Here is a 26,540-nt window from a genome sequence, read left to right as displayed (position 1 = left end):
CAAGCTAAGTATAATCAAGGCTTTGGCCAGGTAAAACAACAGCGCCATGGTGGCTTAGTGTGTTACACACTGGGCAAGGCCAACAGTTCAAGAACAGCAGCTTCCTCTTAAGGAGCAAGATAAAACATTATACTCCTATGAGGATTCAGTCTCAGAGACCTATAGGGGCAGTCCTAAACGGTCCTACAGGGTTACTACGAGTGGGCAGTGACTGGCTGGCACTGAGTTTGAAAGGTAAAGCAAGTCCTACTTGAGACTAAAAGCCACGCTGCCTTTTACAGTAAAATGGGAGCTGACAACGCGCAAAAAGTGGAAAGGAGAAAACAGGCTGTCCCCTGTAGGGAAACATTATTTCAGTGTTTCCTATTTGGCAATCGCTGGGCTAAGCAGTTCACGTGTAACCGCTTGTTGAAAACCCACGGTCCCCCAGAGGAACCCACTCATCCCATTGCACAGACGCAGCAACTGAGACGCGGGGGAAATCGTGTTAAGCAGTTCCGCCAAGACCGCTGAGCTCTTGACACTGAACAGATCCGCCTGACCTCAGTGCCAGGCTCTCTCGGACTGGGCTCCAGCGCATAGGACAGAAAGGATGGGTAACCCGATCCCGGCCACTCTGTACGAGAAGGTACCATCGAAACACGCACGGATCTGACAGTGTCCCCCAGGGCTTGCATGCGTCCTTCCAAAGTTGCCAACCGGGGGAAAGGCAGGCTCTGGGTTAGCCTGGGCTGGCCCTGGTCCAAAACCGGGAGGATTTGGCAGGGAGGAATAAGACTGAGCGGGCCGGGGTCTCCAACAGCCGCCAGCCTGCGCTGGGGAGTCTCCAGGTGCCCGGACCGAGCAGCTATTTGCGGCCAGCAGAGACCACTTGCAGAGGGGAGGTCTCACAGTCTCTTGCCTGCAGCATCTCTCCGCGCGGTGGCCGGGGGAGGGGGCGTCGTCACCTGACAGCGCACCAACTTGGCCCAGCATGAAGGGGCCCATGGCAGAGGTGCCAAGGCCGGAGGAGAGCGGCGCTCCCCTCTTACCCAATGGTGAGGTCTGTAAACAAAAGCGGGCCCCACGCGGGCCCCCCACCGGGCTGCGAGCGGCCCCGCGCAGCAGCATCCGAGCGCCCGAGCTGGCCGAAGGGCGAGGCGGGGGGCGGAGAGGACGCGGGGATCCCAGCCGCCCGGACAAGTCATTGTCTGCCCAAGATTCCGCTTTCTATGCCCTCTCTGGCCAGCCCCCCGCCAGCGCTGCCGACGACGCCCCCTCCCCGCGGCTTTCCACGCCTAGCCCAGGGCTGCGAGCGCAGCACAGCTCACCCAGGCGAGCGCCCAGCTTCCCGGCAAGCCCAGGCCCAGGGCGCTCAAGTCAGCGACGGGGACCCGCACAGCCACGCGCGCGCACGGGCATCCTCCCCGAAGTTGATAAAAATCCGCCGACAAATACAAAGTGCCGCCGCGGAGGGGCTGCGCCGACCTCCTGCCGCCGGGAGGACCGAGCGCCACAGCCCGGCCACTGTCACTCCCACCCGGCGCGGGCACCTGGCTCCAGGGTCTCGCCTCCCCGCAGGTCGCTCCTCCTAGGAGCAGGGGATGCCTAGGGGTCGCTCCGCTGTCCCCCACCTCCCGAGTTTGTCAGCGCGAAACAATACGAGTCCTGCCGATAGCGGGAGCTAGGACCCGCCGGAGCGCGGAGTGCCGGAGACCCGGGTCAGAACGTGCCCGTCACGGGCAGCGTGGCTCCGGGCATCCTCGCCGCCGTCCCTCGGGGCGGCTGCCACCCGGAGGCCCGCGCCCTCGGGCCCTTATACTCACCCCAAGGTTCGTCCTGGAGGTGTGGAGGGTGCCGGGGACAATGCAGGGTGCTAGGGCCTCGGGCTGCGGGCGCCAGGCGTTCGCGGCGCTGCAGAGCTGCGCGCCCGACGGCGGCGGCGCTGCTCTGCGGGGCAGCTGGGCCCGCTCGCCTTCTGCCAATGGGAGCTGTCAGAGCGCCTTCGCCGGCGGCCTCGGGGGCGGGGCCTCAGGCGCCCGTGGGAAACCGAGTCCCGATTGGCTATTCGGACAATCGCTCCGCCTCCGACGGGCCAATCCGACGCAGCGCGTACAGGAGCGGGGCGTTCGGAGTTGGGCTGGAGAGTGACAACAGGCGCACGCTGGGTACCGGCGCTACACGCCGGCCTGGGCGCGCGGGTGCAGGGGTGTGGGCGCCGCGCGCTCCAGGGACGCCTTCCCACGAGGCTCCGGCAGCGCGGCCTGCGAATGTCGTGGGGAGAGACACCGGGGACGCGGCGGACTGGGGGACAACGAGAGAGTTCTAAACAAAGCAGCCCTGGGCGGGCAGAGCGGCCTCCACCTCCTCCGCCAATAGGCGGGCGAAGCTGTCAGTCAGCCTGCTTAGGTGGAGGTAGCCAATGACGTACAGGGAAGGGGCTCGAGTTGGCGCGCGCGGGCGGGCATCGGTGGGATTGGTTGGAGGTAAAGGATTTTCCTGCCACCTAGGACGAAGGAAGGGGGAACGGGACGGGGGAGGGGAAGAGCCAAAAAACGTAATACCTGCAACACGTGATCTGGCTCGGAAGGCTTGTGGCTGGCTCGAGTGGAGACGGGAACTTTTTTACGATTCCTTCCCCGCGGGGGCTGCAAGATGTAGGACACTAGTGCCAGGTTCCCAGGTAGGGCACGGTGGCCTCAGCCGACTCCCTGAGAATCTGAAACTCACGGGGTTGACTCACCTTGCCCAGCGAATGAACTTGTCATCCGAGCTTTAGGTTCAGATCTCCTATTGATCTGTGGCTCAGGCAAAGTTCACACAGCCCTCTGTTCTACTCAGTTATCCGGGAACGATATTAGCAGTGTGGCTTTGGCACGAGCCTGAACGTTGACAAAAGCTCTTTCCCAAACGGAGTTAGTGCTTCCCTATCTTGGAAGCTTTAAGCTTAACCCTTAAGGAAAAGGCTAGAGCAAGTATTCAGTAAACCAGGGTAGGGTAATGTTAAAAAAGAAACAAACGGCCTAGCTCTTAGAGGGGAAGCCTAAACCGGATATCTTCCCCTTCTGTCCATCTATTCTTGTCAACCGGATCATCTCTTCCAGATTCGCACTGCCCTCTGGGTCTCTCACCCGGACCACATCAAAGGCCTCCCATGGTCTTTCTACCCCAGGCCTTGCTTTCTGAAATGTTTTTCCCTTTGCAGATTCACCCTTCAAACAAACAGCTCAGTTTGCTCTCTCACTTCTAGGTATCTTCCTTCTAACCCAAATACCTTCATACATCTCCCTCACCACCACCAAGCGCCCCCCTTTCCTTCACGCTAATTACTGCCTACACTTCTAAGGAAGGAGCCTTGGTGCAGTATTGGGTTACCAATGGGCTGCTAACCACAAGTTCAGCAGTTCAAAACCACCAGTTGCTCCGCAGGAGAAAGGAGGCTTCACCTACAGTAGAGTTACAGTCTCAGAAACCCACAGAGGCAATACTCACCTGTCTCACATTCTCCACCATTGAAGTTTATTCTCTCTGCCCCATAAAGTTCTCTTCTGTACTTCAGAGTTATTGTTGTCAACTTTATCAGATATGGATAATCCTTTAAAAGAGTAAAATGCTCAAGGCTGACATTTTTTCTTAATTGAGCTGCACTTGTTTTGGTTATAGATGATAACCAAAACATGGAGAGTTTCCATTCAGATAGAAGATTAGGATAAGAGATTCAAGGTGTTCTGCCAGTAAGTCTGGTTTCCATAGGAATTGGATGTTCTGTTCCACATTGTTCCTCTTTTGTAAGAAGGAGCAATTTCTTAACCCATTACCACCATCTCTTTAGAAAGGAAATGGGTATCCATAAACATACATTCAGGAAAATAAGAAGAGTTTTCCTTGCCTAAGAAGGAGCCCTGAGGGCATTGTGGTCATGCATTGGGCTGCTAACTTCAAAGCCAGCAGTTCTAAACCACCAGCTGCTCCATGGGTAAAGACGAAGCTTTCTACTCCCATAAAGAATTACAGTCTCAGAAAACCACAGGGGCAGTTACCCCATGCCCTATAAGGTCACTATGACTTGGCATCGACTTGATGGCACTGAGTTTGGTTTTGCTTTTGGAAATTCAGGAGAACTTTTAGCTATGAGTAAGGTGAGCACAGACCCTGAAACCAGGCTGTCGGCTTTCAAATCATAGTCTTAAACGGTATAGCTGTCACCTTGCACACATGACATCAGAGCTCTGAGCCTGACCGTGCACACTGCACAGGTCGGGATAAGAATGAAAAGAGTTGTGCAAGTGATGTGCTCAGGAGGATACGTGGCATGTGGTTGTTGTTCATTGCCATCAAGTTAATTGCAGTGTCAAATAGGGCCCAACGTTGCCCACACCTGCACCATCTCCTTGGTAATTGGTAGGTTTGACTCGTTGAGGCTGCTATGTGACTCTGCAGTGCTTAGGGTCGCTATGAGTCAGAACCAACTCAACTGTGCATAACAGTAACATGAGCCATCGTTTCCTCATCTCTGACTAAGTATAATGCTTTATAAATGAGATCGTGCTTAGCCAACCACTCAAAAAGGGCATCTAGCCAAACCAAGGGACCCTATGTGTGTCTGAGGAGAACTGCACCCCACAGAAGTTTCAATGGTCGATTTTTTTTCAAAGTAGATCACCAGGCCTTTCTTCCAAGGTACCTCTGGGTGGACTTCCAAGCTTCCAGCAACCAGCTGAGCCTATGACGCTTTTACGCCAGCCATGGACTGCAGTGGATACACAGGAGACCACGCTCACTCTGAGCCCTCCTGACGCATACAGGTCTGCACAGAGCTTCTCAGAATCTGCTCAGGGCTGCTGGCGGAGGGTTCCCTCCCACAATGACGGGGCTACACCTGGAGCCAACAGGAGTCAGCTGATCTTCCTTCGGGTGAATTTCTTGACCTCAAACCTGAGAAACTACTGCAGGTGTCTGTGTTATAGCTTATCTCTGCTCCACACTGTGTGGAAGCCTCACACCAAGGCAAAGACAATGGGGCATTTTGATTTTTTGTTAAAGTGATTGCCATGTGGCAGATCGTTCACGTGTCTTAACTCCTGAGGACACTGTTGACATCTAGAGACAACGGGTTTGTCATGATAGAGAAAGGAGCATGAAGGGTGTAGGGCAGGAGAGGGACAGAAATTAAATTTCTAGCACAGGACCCAAGATCAAACATAAATTACCATTTTCTTCCTCACCACTTATTCAAAGGCTCACTGAATACAATCATAGGTGCATTCAAATTTAAATTCAGAGGACTAAGGGTCAGGGTCAGCTAATGTCTAACCTGATGACCTAGGAGGTCTGAATGACCTATCCTGAATTCCCTCACATGATCCATTACTCCAGTCTTGTGCGGATGACTCAATCCACCGCCTCACCTGATCCATTCCACTGGTCATTGTCAAGGACAGTTAATGGTTTAGATGACCCATCCCAAATAGCCTCACATGACCCATTGCATAGGTCATGTCCAGGTAACCTCCACTAACACCTGTCCCACATGATAATGAGGTGCACAAACCCTGGATCATGGGACCAATGATCTGAATACAGGAATAAGGACCAATCAGGATGCAAGAACAAGGGCCCGTGGAAAAGCAGGATAGGGGGTGAGGTGAGCCAGTAAGGTACTGCCAACCAACCACTATAAAATCCAGTCATAGCCCTAGGCATCGTCAGCTTCTTCAAATTGTGAGGTGACCCTCTTGGTAATTGAAGCATACTCTGCTTATTAAATCTTTGATTCACTGACGGTGTTGTCGGACTGTCTTGTCTTGCTTGTGTGTCTTGCTCCCTCTGTTGTGATAGCAAACCACTCAGAAGAAACTTGCTAGATGTTCTCTGAGGAAGAAAACCCTGGCCACATGAACTGTCAACACATAACACTAAGCTTGTGGAAAGGATCACAAACCTTATGATTGGGGCAGATCAATAATCACAGTTACAGGTGGGACTACAGAAGTGAGAACAAGGCCATGGTTGAGACATGTACCTTATGTTAGAGGAGCCCACAGGTTGGTCCAAGGCCTTCCAACCAAAGTATTCTGGGTTTGACCATGTATCAGTGACCCCAAGAGAGCAATCTCCATCAAGAACACACCCAGGTGAGCCAGGAAGAGAGACTGCTCCTCCTGGGCTGGCTGGGGAGGGGAGGAAGCAAGCCACCTTCAAATGCACTCTGCCTGGGGAGAAGACCATTCACATCCTTAGTCAATGGTCCGAAGGGATTCAGTGCAGGGGTTGGCCTTTCACTGTCATCCGCAGCCTTCTGCAAACAGGGAGCGCACATTTTAACCTCGAATACACAACTTACTACAGACATTAGCTTAACTTGGGCTTTTTTACTGTGCTGGGGTTGGGGTGGGGGGCAAGTGTGAAGGGTGGCATCATGGTTACACATTGGGTTGTGCTATCAAAGAGCAGCAGTTGTTGGCAATCACCTGCAGCTCCTAGGGAGAAAGGCTGGGCTTTCTACTCTCCCACTTACTCTCCATTCAGATGTGGACATCGCCCCCTCTTCAATGTCCATTCACACCAACTCAGAGAAAGGCAGGGCTCTCTGCTCTCCTAAACTGTTACAGTCTTGGAGACCCACTTACTCTCCATTCATATGTTGACATCCTTCCTCTTCCTTGCCCCATTCACACCAGCTCAGAGAGACTTGGTAGGCTAGTCAGAAGCAAAGATCCCATCCTGAATCAAATCTTGTCTCTGTCCCTTCCAAGCTGCGAGACCTGTGGGAAATCACTTACCATCTCTGAGCTTCAGTATCTTCCTCTGTAAAATGAGGATCATAATAGGGTACTTCTCCTAGGTGTGTGAGGATTAAATGAGGTGGCAATGAAGGTAACAAAAGATCGAGGCACAGTGGCTCCCAGATGGCGGTGAGTTTGGGGTTGGAGTAGATGGCCCAATGGAAGGTGAGAAATGTTTACAAGATTCATTGAGAGCCCACCACCATGTTGGTTGGGGGAGGATTTATGACCTTAAGGCCCTGATGTCCCACTTTGCACCAAGGGCAAATTCCTGGGCGGGGGATTTGTAATCTCAGTTTAACAACCCTTTGCCTGAGGGTGAAGTTTTTTGCATTGCTTATTTATGGTCTGAATGAACTCAAAGGAGGCTGACTTTAAATCAAGACTCAAAGCGGAGTTCGGGCTCCCACTGCTTTGCCTTCTAATAGCCAAGTGCTTCGAATTGAAGCTCAAATACATTATTTAAGGACAGATGTTCCAAGCGGGATAAATTAGGGTCCAGGGGAAAAATGGACTGAAGAGAGCAGAACAGCTCTGGCTGTGATAAATAAACCCTTCAGTTATGGAGAAGGGACAGAGGAAGCCTCCATGGGCAAACTCACACATCAAGGTCAAAGAGAAGAGGCCAAGCAAAGCGGACCACATTCCACTAAAGGAACTTGACTGGCCTGCATTTCATTTTCTGTGTTTTCACTGAAGTGGCAGTTTGTGGAGAAACTCTCCCCCTTGGCTGAGAACAGGCTCTGAGCAACGGGCAGCACTTCTGCAGAGCTGGCAGGGACTATGGGTTGGGTTATTTCAGAAATTTCCAGACAAGGGGACAAGCAAATAACCCCACAGGAAAATAAATTAAAAATACTCACAGTGTGTTTGGAGGGAAACTGCTAGGGATAGAAATATACACACACAATCCATCAATTACCCAGAGACCCCCTTGGGTTTCCCAAAGAAGATCAATTTAGTATAATTCTTTCTATCTCTGCTCACTCCAGGTTCATTATTAATTCATCTCCATGAGAAAAAATAAGAGCTTCCCTTATGAGAACAAGCTACACCACCTGGGCAAGGTGTGATGACACAGACCCCCCCCCCCAACCAGGACAGGTGCGGCAACTCCACCTGCCTCATCCCAGAAAAGGACATGCATTCTCTAGTCTATACTCTAGATGTGCCATGTCGCCCCACTCCTCACAAAATGCTCTGGAAAAGGTTGGAGGATAGCCAGGCTGCCTCAGCAAAAGTAGGCTGAGAGATGCTGCTCTCCCCAGGAATGCTAACTGGTACAGTAGACGCACAGAAAACAATCTCGCTGCTCGGAACACAGGAACTCGCTCCATCCGTGCATTGATATCACCCCCTGCTTCCCTGCCCCATTCACACTGCCTCTGGGAGAGACTTTGTAGGCTAGTGGTCAGAAGCAAAGATTCCATCCTGCATCAAGTCTCATCTCTGTCCCTTCCAGGCTGTGTGACCTTGGGCAAGTCACTTAACATCTCTGGTCTTCTGTCCAATGAGGATCGGAAAAGGCCACTCTCAGTTGTGTTAGAATTAAATGAGGTAACGTGGTAAAGACCATACAAGAGTACTTGGCATACAAGACGGTGGTAGTTATATTATTGTCAAGTTGAGAGGATTATGAGTGAAGGAGTGGAGTCTAGTCTGTCAATCAGATCATGCCCAATGAGGCTTCTGTGAGGGCATGACCTTCTGAGAATTCTGGGAAATCTGGTACTTCCTCCTTGGAGGCAGGAGACACTTCTCTCTCTGCCACTCCCTGGGAGACATTGCAGCTGACAAGACACATGGACCCACCCTGATGCAGCCCTGGGTACTGGAGAAACCATGCAGAACCCTGCCAGCGCTGAGATACTTGCAATACCACTGGCTCCAAAGACTTTATACCCACTGGCCTATGATTTTCTACATTCAGCATCATTGCATGTGTTTCATGAGTCTGAAGAGGACTTTATGGATTGCTATCGGACATATGGGCTAATGTCAGACTTATGGACTTGATGTGGACTGGGCTGGGATGTTTTCTCAATGTTCAATTGCTCTTGTATATAAATCTCTTCCTTATACACATGTGTGTCCATGGATTTGTTTCTCTAGTCCACCCAGACTAACCTGAAGACATCCCTGCTAAGTGTTACAGAAGCTTTGCATCCCTAACTCCACTGCAAAAAGTCAAGCTTGCTTTGAAAAAGGTTACAGGGTACCTCTCCCTAAATAACCAAAAAGCCTCATACATTCAGCACGTTCATCTTCTCATTGGGTCTACACCAGCACCTTCCCCAAATAACAACCAAGAATGAATCCTTTTCTTCTTCTCCTAGATCCGTTTCTGCCTTGGCCATCTACCTACCAGGTTGACTCCTTGTAACCTGGTAAGGCAGCAGTTCTCAACCTGTGGGTTGTGAGCCCTTTGGGGGGTTGAACGACCCTTGCACAGGGGTCACCCAATTCATAACAGTAGCAAAATTACAGTGATGAAGTAGCAATGAAAATAATGTTATGGTTGGGGGTCACCACCACATGAGGAACTGTCTGAAAGGGTGTTAGCATTAGGAAGGTTGAGGACCACTGTGGTAAAGGGTTCCTGAGGACTGTACATGCATATGGGAGCAGGTAGCCCCAGCTCCTGGTGGGTTAGCTGAGCAGCTCCACCCTACCCTACAGCACCTAAAGGCTCCCTACCATCTAGACAGGGATGGCCCCGCTGGAAATCTCTGAACTCCCTGCTAGCAAGTCAGTGCTGACTCATAGCGAGCCCTGTGGGTTTCAGAGACTTGAACTGTTTACAGGAGTAGAAAGCCCAGTCTTTCTCTTGAGTAGCTACTAGTGGTTTTGAACTGCCAAATATGCGATGCCAGCCCAATGTGTAACCACTACACCACCAGAGCACCTACACAGCAGGAAATCTAGGAAGCAGTCTTATTTTTTTTAACTTTCCACTGTGAGTTAGGTGGCCATGTACAGATGAGATCATCAAGGTGGGGGGCAGTTTTGATATACCCACACCTTGTTGTTATGTGCCATTGAGCTGGCCACCCCATGATCAAACCACTGTTGTCCAGGGGACTTTCAGTGGCTGGTTTTCAGAAACGGGTCCCCAGGCCTTTCTTCCGAGTCTGCCGTTAGCCTGGAAGCTCAGACCAGAAGCTCAGCAGCCCTAGAAGTGAAACTGCCTCTCCTGCACGGAAGGGCTTGAGCCACCATTACCCCAGCTCGATGGACCTGTACCCTTTAAAATGTGTGTGCACCTAGAACCTCAGCATGTGACATGATTGGAAAGTCAGGTCTTTGTCATTCTGGAGCTGAATGGGCACTAATCCGAACACAAAGAGAAAAGAGAGGCATCGGCAGAGAGAAGGCCCTGTGACCACAGAGGCAGCCGCTGGAGCCATGCTGCCCCAGACCAAGTAACACCCAGGATTGCCAGCAACCAGCAGAGACCAAGAGACAGGCTTGGAGCAGACTCTCCCTGAGCCCTCAAGAGGAATGACTCCTGCTGACACCTTGGTGTTGGACTTCCGGCCTCCTGAGCTGGGAGAGAGCACACGCCTGTCTGTTGTTTCAGCCACCACCACCCCCCCCCCCCCCCCCGCCCTGTGATGCTTTGTGAAGATGGCCCTAGGAAACGGATGCAGTGAGGAATGTGCCTAATTAGAGCTAGGGATTGATGTCCCAGGCATGGAAAACTGAGGTTCTGTACAGCACACTGCCCTGGGGCTGTGGGCTAAGGAGGAGCACAGGTGGAGAAGCCCAGCGCCAGGCTGCAGAGGAGGCCGACGGGAGGTCGGGAGAGGCCAGGCCAGCTGCGCTGAGCTTGCTCTGGGCAGGAGCAGGCCACCAGAGTGGACCGCTTGGTTGCAACCCGGGATGTTACTCAGTCCCAAGAGAAGCAGGAGAAAGGAGGAAAGGAGGACTGCCTGCATAGTGGGAGCAGCGCCTCAAAAATTGGGAAAGGGGAAAGGATGGGACCTGGACAACATGATACCTCTAATGTCACAGAGCTGCACTGGTGCAGGTGGGGGCATGGCAAGCCTTTTGTTACCTACATATCTATTACACACACACACAGAACCAGTGGCAGTTTCTGTGTGTGTGAGTGAGTGTGTGTGTGTGTGTGTGTGTGTGTGTGTGAGAGAGAGAGAGAGAGAGAGAGAAAGAACTTGCACCCACCAGTACAGCATGCCTTCCCCACTATAAAGCTAAGTAGTAGGAGCCAGCAGCCTGGCCCTCTCTCACCTTGGTCCAGTCAGTGTCCTTTGTTGAACAAATGTTTGCTCAATTCAGTTCTTTGGTCACTGAAAAAGGAAAGGAAACCCAAAGGCATGATGGGAGTTCTAAATGTTTCTCCGGAAAGCCTGTGCGTGAGACGTGGTAATGGTTACTGAGCTCTCGCCTGACTTGGAGAAGGTCCCCAGGGAGGGGGCTGGAGTGCTTGCTGGGGACCTGGGAGGAGGCCCCTCTGCTTGGGAGACGAGCTCTCGCCTGGAGCTCTCCAGGGAGCGTGCAGAATGTCATGTCTGAGAGCGCCGTCTATAAATGCCCTTCAACAGCAGCAGCATTCATTCTCGCAGCATTTACGTTAATGTAGCCTTTTTATTCTGCCAGAACAAGGCTGTCTTTTCCCCTTTGGACTCATGGTATGTAGGAAGCAGCCTTCCAGGACCTTGGAGCCCTTGTTAGTGCAAATGATTTTTCATGTATAGGTCAGATAAAAATATTCTGGTATATGAACTGGTAGCTAAAAATATATTGTTTTTAAAATATATATTGTCAATCAATAAACATTTAGGATATTACTAATGTTTTTAAAAACACAGCTTTCCCCCAGATCTTCCTCCCCCCAACTACCATGATCCGAATTCTACCTTGCAGGACTGGATAGGGCAGAGGTTGTACACTGGTGTATATGGGAGCTGGAGGCACAGGGAATCCAGGGTGGATGATACCTTCAGGACCAGGGGTGTGAGGGGCGATGCTGGGAGAGTGGAGGGTGAGTGGGTTGGAAAGGATGAACTGATTACAAGGATCCACATGTGACCTCCTCCCTGGGAGATGGACGGCAGAGAAGGGGGGGAAGGGAGACTCCGGATAGGGAAAGGTATGACAAATAACAATCTGTGGATTATCAAGGGCTCATGAGGGGGGGGGCGGGGAGGGAGGGAAAAAAAAGAGAACATGATGCAGACGGCTTAAGTGGAGAGCAAATGCTTTGAGAGTGATTAGGGCAAAGAATGTATGGATGTGCTTTATACAATTGATGTATGTATATGTGTGGATTGTGATAAGAGTTGTATGAACCCCTAATAAAATGTTTTAAATAAATAAATAGCAAAAAGCTGTTCTTACCAATCACAAAAAAACTCAGTTATTATCTAAGCTAATAAAGATTATTTTCTAAAGAAAAGAATATATATATATATATATATATATATATATATATATATATATATATATATATATATATATATATATATATATTATAAGGCACAGGTACCCAAATATTTCCCCTACATATTTGGTTGTTTGTTTCATTTTAAAAACATATTTATGTAGGAATACACAAGGTCAGCAGCTATTTGTTCCCCATCTGCCACCCCAAGAAAATTCCTGATGGGAAATGAAGAACGGGGCCGTCGTTCATTTTCAGTAGCCAGTAATCCTTCCCGTTCAAAGCACAAGAAAACAAATAGCATTGCATTATGTAATACACACCAGCTCCAGTCCTGAAGAGAGGGATGTGTATAAAACAGACCAGCAGGTGCTTCGTGGAAGCAGGTCATGTGGAACCAAATATCTGGACAAAGGACAGCACGCTTACTTTGATTATCTGATGAAGATCATTTTTAAAACTGAATATTTCATAGGCAACTTTTCTTCCTACTTGACTCTCAACTAGAGTCATTTCCCATAGTTGATGCAAAAAACAACCACAAGTGGAGTGGTTTAAAGCAGCATGAATAGAAACCTTCCCCTAATTCACCATGAAACGTTAAAGAAGAAGAAGAAGAGAGCACCTCAATAGATTTCAGGCTGGGAGGGGCAGTCCCCGGAAGCCCTCCGGACCAGTGGGGAGGTAGTCCTACAGGTCAGCATACAGACCTGGGATTATGTATGCTTCTGCATTTTGTTTTGTTGGGGGAGGGTTGCTAGAATTTTCTTCTCTCTCTCTCTTTTTTTTTCCTTTTTATTCAATCTTTTGTTTTCTTTTTCCTTTGTCTCTGGTATTGTTTTGCCTACTACTATTAGACAGCCTGGGAAACAAGCCCAGGAGAAAGCAACCAGATGGAAGGTTCCAGGGGGACCTGGGGGAAGGAGGAGGTGAGCAAATAACACCATAGACAGGGGACAACGAGGGAACTAAAAGCAACAGTGAGGAGGATGTAGAGATCCTGATGGGGTTGGAGCAACAGCAATCTAGCTGAGAGGAGTTACTAAGAGTCAGAAGAAGGGCGAGCATCATGGTGGGGCAGGAGGAAGGTAAAAGGAAACAGGAATGATCTAGGAAGCAAAGCTATGGGTAGAGGTATAAACATGCATAGATATATTAATTCATAAAAAGGAGGTCTATATACATTGTGTTAGTCTGGGTAGACTAGAGAAACAAATTCATAAGTATGCATATGTATATAAGAGAGAGTTTTATTTAATGGATAATTGAACATTGAGAATATATCCCAGCCCAGTCCAGATCAAGTCCATAAGTCTGATATTAGCCCATATATCCGACAGCAATCTGTAAAGTCCTCTTCAGAGTCACGAAACACATGCAATGATGACAAATTTAGAAGATCACAGGCCATTGGGTAGAAAGTGTTTGGATCCAGTGGCACTGGAAACATCTCAGTGCTGGCAGGGGTCTCTGCATGGCTGCATCAGAGTGGGTCCATGTGTCTTGTCAGCTGCTGTCTCCCATGGTGTGAGCAGAGTCTCCCACCTCCAAGGAGGAAAATTCAGCAATTCCCAGAATCCTTAGGGAAAGGCCATGTCCCAGAGAGATCTCATTGGCCATATCCTGATTAGCAGCCTAGACTCCACCCCTACATTCTTTTTTTTTTTTTGCAGTCCCAAGGGGCCATTTCAGCCTACATTCTTTTTTTAAAAAACATTTTATTAGGGGCTCATACAACTCTTATCACAATCCATACATATACATACATCAATTGTATAAAGCACATCTGTACATTCTTTGCCCTAATCATTTTCTTTTCTTTTTTTAATATTTTATTAGGGGCTCATACAACTCTTATCACAATCCACACATATACATACATCAATTGTATAAAGCACATCCATACGTTCTTTGCCCTAATCACTCTCAAAGCATTTGCTCTCCACTTAAGCCCACCGGATCAGGTTCTCTTTTTTTCCCCCCTCCCTCCCCGCTCCCCCACCCCTACATTCTTAATCCTCAAATTGACAATAGATTATGTAACTACCACATACTTATATTCATTTGGCAATACATTGAGGAAGTGGATGGACTTTGGGCCTCTGCTCAAGCCCTACCTCAACACAAGGATACTTTGTTCTAACAACCAGGAATTCTGTGATGCTCACTGCTATAGTTTATTGTGCCAGCCTGGCCGATAAACACAAGTGGGATTAACTGAAGGGCAGAGGGATAAATGGCTCGGTGAGCCTCACCTTGGTTGTTCTGTGCCTCAGTTTAAAGGGGTACACTACCTGTGGGATGCCTAGCCTGTGGACTGTGTCGCTGTAAGTTGAGGTCCCTTTAAGCCCACACAATTGGAATGTTCATCTCTGGAGCTGGGGACCGACAGTTGATGACAGTTGGGGACCTGCCTTGCTGTTTGCTGTCTGGATATATATAGCCCAGCTCTCTCTACAGAAGGGGACTGGCAACTGATGGCTCTCAAGCCTTAAAGGACTGCCAGTGTCTCACTGCTTTATAATTTAACTGTTAATTTCTTGTATTATCTATCTGTATATAATTTATTGGTTCATTTCTTGTATTATATATCTATCTTTAAACTATATATTCATATATAATTACTAGCAATCTGGTTTGTCTCTCTAGAGAACCCTGTCCAACACATTTTGGTTCCAGGAGTGCTTCTAGAGAAATAAACTATAGCACTCACCCTCCCTGCACAATCACTGAAGACAAAATGGGTGCACAAGCAAATGTAGTAAAGAAAGCTGATGGTGCCAGGCTATCAAAAGATACAACATCTGGGTCTTAAAGTCTTTAAGTTAAACAAGCAGCCATCTAGCAGAGAAGCAACAAGCCCATATGGAAGAAGCACACCAACCTGTGGGATCATGAGGTGTTGACGGAATCAGGTAACAGCCACCAGAAGACCCAAAACAACAACAAAACAAAAAACATATTGTTGAGAATGAGGTGGGTCAGAGCAGAGACCCAAAACCCATCTGTAGATAATAGGACATCCCCTCACAGAAGGGTCACAAGAACGGATGAGTCAACCAGGGCAAGGTATAGCACCAATGAAACACACAATGAAAGCCTCTTTGAGGCCTTCTCGTCCCACAAATCATGACTCTGTGCTGCTTTCCGGGCTGGCTAGACTGGAGCATGTACACTGGCACAGAAAAGAGCTCATCACACATGGAATCCAGGTCAGAGAAATCCCTCAGGAACAGAAATGGGAGTATCGATACCAGGAGGGGAGGGATAAGGTGTGGGGAGGAGAGGAGGATGGGGGAACCAAACCAATTGCAATGATTGACACATAATTCCACCCCATAATCACCTCAGGCACAGGCCTCATTCTTAGTCTCCTGGCCCTTCCATCTTCAAAGCCAGTAATGACTCGTGGAGTCTTTACACGGTGCATGTCTCTGGCCCTGACTCCCTTCTGCGGCTCCCGTTCTTCCACAAGGACCCGTGTGATTACACTGAGCCCACTGGGATAGTCAGTCCTGCAGTTACAACTGAAGAGAAGCCTCTGGCTTGACAACTGTTCCATTGACTTGGAACTTGTCAGCCTCTACCACTATGTGAGCCATCTCCTTGGGAGTAATTTCTCTGTGTGTAACTAAGGGGGTGATTAACATACAACTTTTGGTGTCAACACCTGTGGAGGGAATGGAGGCAAGTAGGTATGTTAGGCTGGGTTGACTAGAGAAACAAATCCAGAGACGCTCAAAAATGTGGGGGAACAGAGCTTTGTATCAAGCAGTAATTATATATCAAGAAAACATCCCAGCCCAGTCCAACTCAAATCCACAAGTTTGTTAGCAGTCCATAAGTCCCTCTGCAGACTAACTCACAGTCACAAGCAATGATGCAGAGTTCCGGAATATCACAGGTTGGTGGGTGCAGAGTCGAGCAGATCCAATGGCGCATCACAGGGCTCTGGCAGCTATCAGGGTCAGCCAGCATGCAGGTGAAGGCAAAGAGAGACCAGGAGGTCCCCAGGGCCTTCCTTATGAGAAGGTCCTGCTCACAAGGAGGCACCATCAGGCCATAACCTGACAAGTTGAATTCTACCCCTACACTTTTATGTAACTTCAAGTTGATATGAAATTATGTAGCTACCATAGCAGGACTGGGCAAAAGGAAAGTCTGGTTGTAGTTCAGTCTCAGCAAAGACTTAACAGGTGCATTCTTGGGCTCATTCTTTGACTCACGACTCCTTCCATCTGAACAGGCAGCAATGACCAAGGAAGTGACCAATGGTAGCTCATTGGACACAGGCTGTCCCTGAGAAAGGGCTGTCCCTTGAGGTGATGCAGGTATCTTGAGCCAACACGTTTCCAAGAGAGGACCACAACTGAGCGCTGTTGGTGGACTCCCTTCCTAGCAGCTGGTGGGTAGGGAAGGGATTCTCCAGTCTTCCAGGGGAAGTCAGAATCCACATCACCCTCCGCTAACTTGGACAACCAACCGCATCGCTCAGTAAAAGGGTGTACTTGGCCAGCCTGGAGGAAGCATGAGGTTAGGGTTTGCTTTTCAGAGCTTGCTTCCTTTCTTGCCTGCGCCTTAGGGATATCGACACTCAATCACCTTATTTGCACGTGAACGCTGAACAATGAACAAGGCAGAAGAACTGGTACTTCCAAACTGTGCTGCAGGGGTAGAATATTGCATATGCCGTGAGCTATCAGAGAAATGGACAGTCTTTGAAGAATTGCATACCACCAGAATGGTCCTTAGAAACAAGAGTGGCAAGACTTTGACTTGCTCACTTTGGACATGTCATCAGGAGAGACCAATCGCTAGAAAAGAACATCATGCTTGGTAGAGTTGGGGTCATGAGGAAATGAGAGAGACCCCCCCCCCAGTGGAAAGACTAATAAAGATGGCCCAGGACCAGACAGTATCTTGTTCTGTTAGAGGTAAGGCCATGGGACCAATTCAACAGCAACTAATTACCCTAAAAGCACTAATGAGATTGAGAAGTAGACTTCCACCTGAATCAAGTTCATGGCTCTGTTTTGATTTGGCCCCCAGTATTTCAAAATACTTGAGACTTCGTTGTCAGAATTTTTTAAATTGGGAGACTTGCCGCAAAATCGAGGTTTCTGATTCCCTTGAAATATCAGAAGGTATGACCACTCAGCCTGGCTCATTCGGGCCACAGTCATCAGACATGACACAAGTCCCCCAGTGTGCAAGGATTTCTGCTGGCACTCTCACTCTTGTGAACCTTTTATGCAGGCAACCCTAGGTGTTAAATAACATTCAGCAATTTGAACTTCTTACTACACTGTCCTTTGTTTTTATGTCAACAAATTAGACAGCCTTTTACTCGACAAAAAAATGAACTATTCTCTCAGTTACAAAAACTCTGATGCGTACTGATTATGAATTTGAAAAAAAGAGAAAAGAAATCAAAACCAACTTAATATACCTCACCCAGTACAATCACTGTTAATTGATGTTGGTGGCTATTTCTAAGACTTCATTCCTGAGGAAGCCTTGATGGGTGACATTGTTGACATGTCACAGAGTAATTGCATGTTTGTTATAGATTGAGGTCCCCTTAACACGAAAAAACCCTAAGAAATGTCACTTTGAAATCATTAGCTATTTTTTGCTAAAGAGCACCGTGTCTGCACATCCCAGCTAGTCCAGTTTTGTCACAAATGGGACTTTTGCTACATTCCTTGCTGATTTGTGTTACCGTAGGACTTACTCTGGATCTTAACATATTGGAGCACACAAGCCAATCTCAGACAAGTAAAGATGCTGTCAGAAGGCATCTGATACCAATAAAAAAAATACCCAAATAAAGGACAGGCACATGAAGATGTATCTACAAGCCAGCACACACCTGGGCTACCAGATTGGGGGAGACAAAAATACATCTTGCCCTGATCCAAGGATTGATTGTAAATAATTAAATCTGGAGGAGGGAATGGTAGCAGAGCACAAATTCTGAGTACCTGTTTTGGAGAAGGCTCTGGCAGGGTCCACACGTGGGGGCGGGGGGGTAAGGAATCTTGCTCTAGAAACTTCAGAGGGCGCATGACCACTAAGACTTGACTTCTATCCTTCAGAATTGTTAGTAAACGCTACCCTGCTTATAGCATCTTGTTACAGCCTCCCACGGTGATTAATACCTTCACCTTTTTCCTTGTTAACAGAACATAGATTACACTCAAGGAATAATATGCACAACCTAGTATATTCCCAGGGGATATCATGCATGAGCTGGACCTGTTTTTTCTATTGATATTTCTTCTGTTCACATTGCAACCGCATTAGCCAAGTGACAACGTCTCATTCTGTAAGGGAAATTTGCTGGGGTGCACTTGAAAGAGACCCCTTGTTTCCTGATAGAAAGGGACGGGTGAAAGACAGAGAGTTGCTGGCACCGCCTTTCCCATGTTGTCCTGCTACTGCAGCCATCGTGAAGCGATAAGATGGCCAATAAATGGATGAAAACCCAACCATTAAAGGTGAGTGGAAACTAGATTAAGACCCTGGACAACACAATTACTCACCTATACCATCCCCAGAAACGCCAACGTCTAGTTTTTTGGCAGGGACACACGCAGAAATGTGTCATTCAAACCTCGTTTGGTTTTAATTTCTTCAAGGGGCAGTCAAGAACATTCTTTTTATAAAAATAATTTTATTGGGGGCTCATACAAGTCTTGTCACAATCCATTGTCTTGACATCCATTGTGTCATGCACATTAGCACATTTGCTGACATCATCATTCTCAAAACATTTGCTTTCTACTTGAGCCCTTGATACCAGCTCCTCATTTTGCCCTCCCTCCCTGCCCCACCTCCCTCATAAACCCTTGATAATTTATAAATTATTATATTTAAATATATAAATTATTTATATTTCATGTCTTACACTACTCAACATCTCCCTTCACCCACTTTTCTGTTGTCCATCCCCCAGGGAGGAGGTTATATGTAGATCCTTGTGATTGGTGCCCCCTTTCTACCCATCCTTTCCTCCACCCTCCTGGAATCACCACTCTCAGCACTGGTCATGAAGTGATCATCTGTCCTGGAGTCCCTGTGTTTCCAGTTCCTATCTGTACCAATGTACATCCTTTGGTTTAGCTGGATTTGTAAGGTAGAATTGGGATCATGATAGTGGGGGAGAGGAAGCATTTAAGAATTAGAGGAAAGTTGTATATTTCATCATTGCTACACTGCACCCTGCCTGGCTCTTCTCCTCCCCCTGTAAGGGGATGTCCAGTTGTCTACAGATAGGCTTTGTGTCCCTACTCCACACTCCCCCTTATTTACAACAAGGTGATATTTTGTTCTTTGTTGCCTGATACCTGATCCCTTCAACACCTCGTGATCACACAGGCTGGTGCATTTCTTCCATATGGGCTTTTTTGCTTCTGAGCTAGATGGCCACTTGCTTATCTTCAAGCCCTTAAGACTCCAGATGTTATATCTTTTGATAGCCAGACACCATCAACTTTCTTCACCACATTTGCTTATGCACTCATTTTGTCTTCAGTGGTCATGTCAGGAAGGTGGGCATCATGGAATTCCAATTTAATAGAACAAAGTGTTCTTACATTGAGGGAGTACTTGAGGAAAGGCCCAATGTCTATCTACCTTAATGCTAAACCTATAAATATATGCACATATATCTATTTCCCCATGATCATATATAAATATATGTACATGTGTACATGCCTCTATAAATGCCCTTTGCCTCCTAGTTCTTTCCTCTATTTCCTTTTACTTTATTTCCTCTTGTTCCACTATCATGCTCAACCTTCATTTGGGTTTCAGTAATTCCTCTCAGTTACATTATCCTTGACAGAGCCCTACCAGGCTTCTTACACCTGCCTCACCACTGATTTTGGATCATTTGTTGTTCCCTTGTCCCTGGGTTTGTTAACACCACTTCCTTTGCCCCACTTCCCCTTCTCCCATGTCTGCCTGGAACCGTAGGTCCCATTATTTTCTCTTTATGGTTGTTTATCCAGCCTATCTTTTTTTCTTTTTGTTTTACTTTTTTAAAAAGTCATTTAATTAGGGGTTCATACAACTCTTATCCTCATAATCCATGCAAACATCAATTGTGTAAAGCACATTTGTACATTCATTGCCTTCATCATTCTCAAAACATTTGATCTCCACTTAAGCCCCTGGCATCAGCTCCTCATTTCCCCCCTCCCTGTCCATTCCTCCCTCCCTTATAAACCCTTGATAATTTATAGATTATTATTTTGTCCAGCCTATCTTATCTAGATAGACATGCAGAGATAATAGTATGCACAAAGAAAGAGCAAAACAAAACAACAAAAGAAAACAAGACAACAACAACAAACCAATGACAAAAAATTAGAAAAGCCTGTAAATAGTTTAAGGTCTGTTGACTTTTAGGAGTATTTTCTGGTCGAGTCTGATGAGGTGCCATACCCTTTTGTATTTAACACAGCAAGAGAAAGAAAAAAGATCACGCTTTACAATTTAGAAAAAGCACTTTGTTGGTTAATAAGAATTCCCTCAATAGTTGTCCACTCGTGTTGACAGTGTTCTATTAAATGCGCCTTTTCACCCAAAGCACATTTAGCATACGCTTCCTTGTTTCTTTGAAGTAAGGCCGTCTTGTAATTTAGCAAATGGAAGACTTCCTTCTGCTCATTTATATATATATATATATACTTTTTGGTGGTGTTATAAGTAACCAAACACCTCCATCCACCGTTTCTGCATGTACAGCTCAATGGACACTGGCCCCACATCTCACATGATCACCATTCTTACTGTCTGCACCCACAGTGTTTACTAGAAATGGTAGAAAGGCCAATGAATGGAACATCTGGAGTGAAGGCCCACATTACCTCTTAGTTACTTCACTTCCCTGAGCTTTCATTGCAAGGAACCCTGGTGGTGTCATGGTTACACATTGGGCTGTTATCCGCCAGGTCAGCAGTTTGAAACCACCAACATCTCTTAGTGAGAAATGTAGGGTGGTCTTCTCCCATAATGAGTTAGTCTTGAAAACTCACAGGGGGCATTTCTACCCTGTCCTGTAGGGTCACGATGGGTCAGCACTGACCCCATGGCAGTGAGTTTTGTGTTTCTAGTGAAACCACTTCCCCACCTATCTCTGTGTCCAGCCCACTACCCAGAGGTCTCTGCAACCTTCTCCCCACCCATGGGCTGAGCAGTCTTGTTTGCGCTTCATCACCCCGATGGGCACACTGCACACACTGGCTGACCAGTGACCAAACATAGTTCCTCTTTATCAACAAATCTGAATAAAGACCCAGACAGAGCGTGTCCTGTCGTGTGCTGTAGTCCACTGGTGTGTGTGGCTATCAAGTAGAGACTGTCATCTATCCCAGGGGCACAACTGTGAGTAATCAGACAATAGCAGGGTGTGGAAGGAAGCATGAGAGAGGGTCAGATAGAGAGACAGACACCTATCACAGGGGAGTAGGTTAGGGGAGGGAGGGAATAAAGAGGAGGTGATAGCAAAGGGCTCAAATAGAAAGAAAATGTTTTGAAAAGAATGATGGCAACATCTGTACAAGTTCCCTTGATATAATTGATTTGTGGATTGTAGCAATACCTGTAAGAGCCCCAATCAAGTGAATAACAATAATAATAATAAAAAGGATGGATGGCTATGTCTCCCTCTGAGAGGCAAAAGGACCACATCCCACCCAGCCCACCAGCTTCTAGATTCCGGAGTTTCTATTGTCCTTTGTGTGAGTCATCCTCCGTCCTTGCTGTGGACCTCTTTCATCTTTGTGCTCACTCATTGGACTAGTTAATCCTTTCATCAAAAATCCTTGACCAGCTCAGTGTCTCACAGAAGAGTTAAGTAAACAACAAGAATAAAAAACACCCCCTTGCCGATTCTAACCCATAGCGACCCTATAGGACAGAACCGAACTGCTCTGGAGCGTTTCTGAGACTCGGTGTTTCCAGAGCAGCGAGCCTCCTCTTCCTCCCTTGGAGCAACTAGTAAGGTTGAATCACAGACCTCTCAGTTAGCAACCCCACACCTAACCTTAGAGCACCCCAGGGCTGCCAGAATAGAGCCAATTAACTTCAATTCAACCAAAAATGTGCCTCCTTCAGTGAGCCTCTGTAGTGGCTCATTGGCACAAAAACAATCAACAAAGACCTTCCTCCCAGTACTTATCATGGGCTCAGTGTGAGGCCAAGGTATGAGGGTGGTCAAGGGGAAAGAGACCACCATGGTTTTCCTCACTGTCAGATGAAGAGGTTCCACTCCTCATTCTCGCGCTCTGCTGTGATTGGCTGCAGTTGAGTTGGCCCCAAATTACAGCAATGACACACAGTACAGAGTGAAACACGTCCTGGTCCTGCCCAATTGGTTGTGAGTTGGACCATTGTGAGCCACTGAGGTTTCATTGGCTATTTTTTGAAAGTAGATCACCAAGCCTTTCTTCCTATTCTGTTTTGATCTAGAAGTTCTGTTGGAATGTCTTCACTGACAGATGAGAGGAAAGTTTGAGTGAGGTGCATTGGCCAGAATTGAGCCTAGGCCTCCCACAAAGAAGATGAGAATCCTACCACAAATTCTATGTGATCTGCTAAAGCCCGTTCGTTACCTTCAGGCCCACCACCACCGCAAGTAGGCCTGGCCAATGGCAACACACTCCATTGCAGGACCATTGATCCAGGGTGGGCTAATAAGTTAGGAGTCATCACCTGGTGGGATCCTCCTAAATCTCTCTTCCAGTTTTGTGACAGGACTCATGGGGACATGGATCATTCTCTGAGTTGAAACCTGGCTCTTTGGGCCAAGATGTCAAAAAGAACTAAAGATACAAAAAGAGTATCATCTTTTTAAAGCTGGGTTGGAGCAAAGATGCTGTGTCCCTGGGTAGAGAAGAAAGGGCTAAAAGGGAAAAGAGAAGAAAGAGCAGGGAAGGTAAAAGGTGGTGTGGAAAAGAAGGGACTATGTGGCAGGGGCTGGAAGAGGGGGTGGGGTGATGGAGAGAGAGAGAGTCAGAAAAGGTACCAGAAAAAGCACCAGCATGGCCCTTCTCTCCGGGGCATCCAGAGGCAGGGTCAGCTGCAAAATTTGAAAGGCATAGAACTAACTGGAGGAGCCCTGGTCGTGTCGTGGGTTCCAAGTGGGGCTGCTGGCTTTAGCTGGAATGCACCCACCAACCTCCCTAAGGGAGAAAGACGGGGCTGTCTGCTGCAGGAAAGATTTACAGCAGCAGTTCTCACCCTGGGGGTCGCGACCCCTTTGGATGTCGACCCTTTTGGATGTCGAACGACCCTTTCACAGGGTCACCCAATTCAGAACAGTAGCAAAATGACAGTGATGAAGTAGCAAGGAAAATTATTTTATGGTTTGGGGGTCACTACATGAGGAACTGGATGAAAGCGCTGCAGCATTAGGAAGGTTGAGAACCACTGATTGATTTACAGCCTCAGAAACCTAGAGTGGCGCCCTCCCCTGTCCTATCCGGGTGCTAGGTGTCAACATGGACTCCATGCAGTGACTACAAAATACAAATGCCTCCGTCCAAAACGTCTTAGTATTTCAATATGGCATCAAACCAAACATGAGGCCAGCCCTGTCTCCAGGGCCAGGCAAGCTGAATCAGAATATTCTAAAGGTGCTGGATAGATCTCAGGTGCTCCAAGGACAACGGTCCCTTTAGTCCCTGAGCTGGGATGCAGGGAACATGCCTCCTCTCCTTCTTGAAGACTCACACTGTACACAGAAAGTTCAAGAGCAGTTGTTGGACCAGCACTTGTGTAACTCACTCAGTTCATTAGATTCTCACTCGCAGAGACCTTATGGATCAGCATAGAGTAGAAATGCCCCCACTGGGTTTCCAAGGCTGGAGATCTCTATGGGAGCAAAATGCCTCATCTTCCTCCAGATAAGTGGCTGGTAGTTTTGAACCGCTGACCTTGCAGTTAATGACTCAACTCATCCCATTATGCACTCTAAAAAACAAAACCAAACCCACCTCACCGCCGTGGAGTCGATGCTAACTCCTAGAACCTGCTGTGGGTTGCCAAGAATGTAAATTTCCACGGGAGTCGAAAGCCCAAGGGTGGTTGAGACCGCAACTGGCAGCTCAATGCTTAAGCACGACACCTCCCACTAGGACGCGCTAAAACTTGTGGCGCTTCATGTAAGCCAGCGTTTTTCAAATTTATTTGACCCTGAACATTTTTTTAAAAACCCAGTTCTCTAAGTGAGCCCCAACAGGCACATTTTGCAAAGTATACCAAGTGTTGTTGATTTTGAGGCTCCAGGAGACTTGAGCGGAACCCTGGTGGTGCCAGGTTAGCCGCTCAGCTGAGCTGCTGAGCAACCAGCTCCCAGGGAGGAGGGGAGGGAACACAGGTGGCACTGGCAGAAGCCCTCTGAGGCAACTCTGCTCTCTCCCTGGGGTCCCAGGAGCCAGAACTGTCTCAACGGGTGAGGGTTCAGGGGCTACCAGGGGAGTTCTGCATGGCACCAATAGTTAAGGAGCTTGACTTCTAACTGGAAGGTTTAAGGTTCAAGTTCACCCCAGAGGTACCTTAGAAGAAAGGGCTGGTGATCCACTTTCAAAGGATCACTCATTGAAAACCCTGCGTAGCCCAGTTCTACTCTGATACATGTGAAAAAGCAACAAGTTGTCTTCTGTGGAACAGGAGGGGCTGTAAGCAAGCCTCAACACCAGCCCTTCCTGCCTGGGGAGAGTCCGCTCTGCTTGGCCTTGGTTGGCCTAGCAATCTCTTGTGCTGGACTGGCCAATGGAGGAGATGAGGCAGGGAGAGAGTGGGAAGGGAGGCTGTGGTTGGAAATTCCGGTGGGGTTCCGAAAGAAGATACATCAACTGTCTTAAACGCCAACGGCCTTTGTTTTATTTGCAAAATGTTACCTTTTAAAAAACTAATTTCTAACCTCCCCAGAAAAATCTAAAAGGGCGCTTTGATACCTTGTGTAGGATCCAGATCCCTTGGTGATTGTGAATAGATACAATGTCTCTAGAACCTTGGCAGCTGAGATAGCTGTATCCAAAGTGGATGTTTGTATTCAGGGAGGATTTGTGTTCAGAACTATTTGTATTTAACCTCCTACAATTGGGAACAAGGGATTCTTCAAATGTCAGCTGACAGCCCTGGGAAAGATAAGCTCCTGATCAACCTTACTGAGAAGAACAAGTTTAATGCTGGAGAGAACCAAGTTATAGTCTTTTGGTTTCTCATCAAGGATAGGGTAGAGAGTGAGACGTTTTGAGTAGAGACCCAGGGTTGAAGCTCATTTTCATCCCTCTGAATGTTTATTAACATACTAGGTATGTTAATAAATTCTTATATTTGTTTTCTCATGTTTATAATGGGAGCAATAATAGTAATCATTCTTCTCAAGATCCTATAAAGTGCATAGCCACAATTGGATGAAAAGACAAGAACAGACAGATGTTGGAGACAGAAGTTTCCCAGTCCTTACCAAGTGTGTTAGTCTGGGTTGACTAGAGAAACAAATCCAGAGACACTCATGTTTGTGTAAGAGAGAGCTTTACATCAATGAGCAATTATATATTGAGAAAACATTCCAGCCCAGTCCAGATCAAGTCCATAAGTCCGATATTAGCCCATATATCTGATACTAGTCCATAAATTTTTCTACATACTCACGTAGCCACTCACAGTGATGCCGAAGGCAGGAAGATCACAGCCCACAGGCCGGTGGGAGAAAAGTCTTATGGATCCATTGGTGGTAGAAGCATCTCAACACTGGCATGAGTTTCCATGTGGCTTCTTATGCTCTCTCAGTGCCTCCTCCACAGGAAGGTGAAGCAGAGAGAGAGAGTGGCCCACCTCCAGGGAGAAAGAGAGGAAATTCACAGAATCCTCATGAGAAGGACATACCAACAAGGAGGGACTATCCATCTGTGACCTGATTGACAGGCTAGACTCCACTCCTTCAATCATAATATCCTCAAGTTGACCCAGGATTATGTAACTACCACTCCAGGGAAGGGTAAAAGGGAAGAAGTGTATTTGCCTTTGCTGCAGTTCTATCCTGGAAGGTAGTGGAGCATATAGGGAGCAAAGTTGTAAAAACTGCTTGGATATAACCAAACGCCTTGAGGGAACAAGTCCCAGGGGCTGCAGGATCAAGACCACAGTCTTGCAGGACATAGAGGGCAATTGCCATAACATTGTTGATAAGGGCAATGATGCGTTATATCCCACCTTGGTGAGTACCAGCTGTGGGGCCTGATACCTGATCCCTTTGACACCTCGTGATCACACAGCCTGCTGGGCTTCTTCCATGTGGGCTTTGTTGCTTCTGAGCTAGCTGGCTGTTTGTTTACCTTCAAGCCTGTAAGACC

The 26,540-nt window shown here is 47.7% G+C and overlaps 1 protein-coding gene across 1 annotated transcript in view; it reads right to left on the bottom strand.

Moving 5' to 3' along the window:
* Positions 1–1,942, bottom strand: part of TIAM1 (TIAM Rac1 associated GEF 1) — a 464,634-nt gene extending 462,692 nt beyond the window's left edge. The window contains exon 1 of the mRNA XM_075542381.1: positions 1,806–1,942. The gene's annotated coding sequence lies outside the window, so the exon portion shown is untranslated. The remainder of the gene's footprint in view (positions 1–1,805) is intronic.
* Positions 1,943–26,540: the final 24,598 nt, after the last annotated feature.

The sequence above is a fragment of the Tenrec ecaudatus genome, chromosome 2 (genome assembly GCF_050624435.1).
Source record: "Tenrec ecaudatus isolate mTenEca1 chromosome 2, mTenEca1.hap1, whole genome shotgun sequence".
Lineage (NCBI taxonomy): Eukaryota > Metazoa > Chordata > Mammalia > Afrosoricida > Tenrecidae > Tenrec > Tenrec ecaudatus.
The sequence above is the reverse complement of the archived record's forward strand: the minus strand, read 5'-3'. Positions and strand labels throughout refer to the sequence as shown.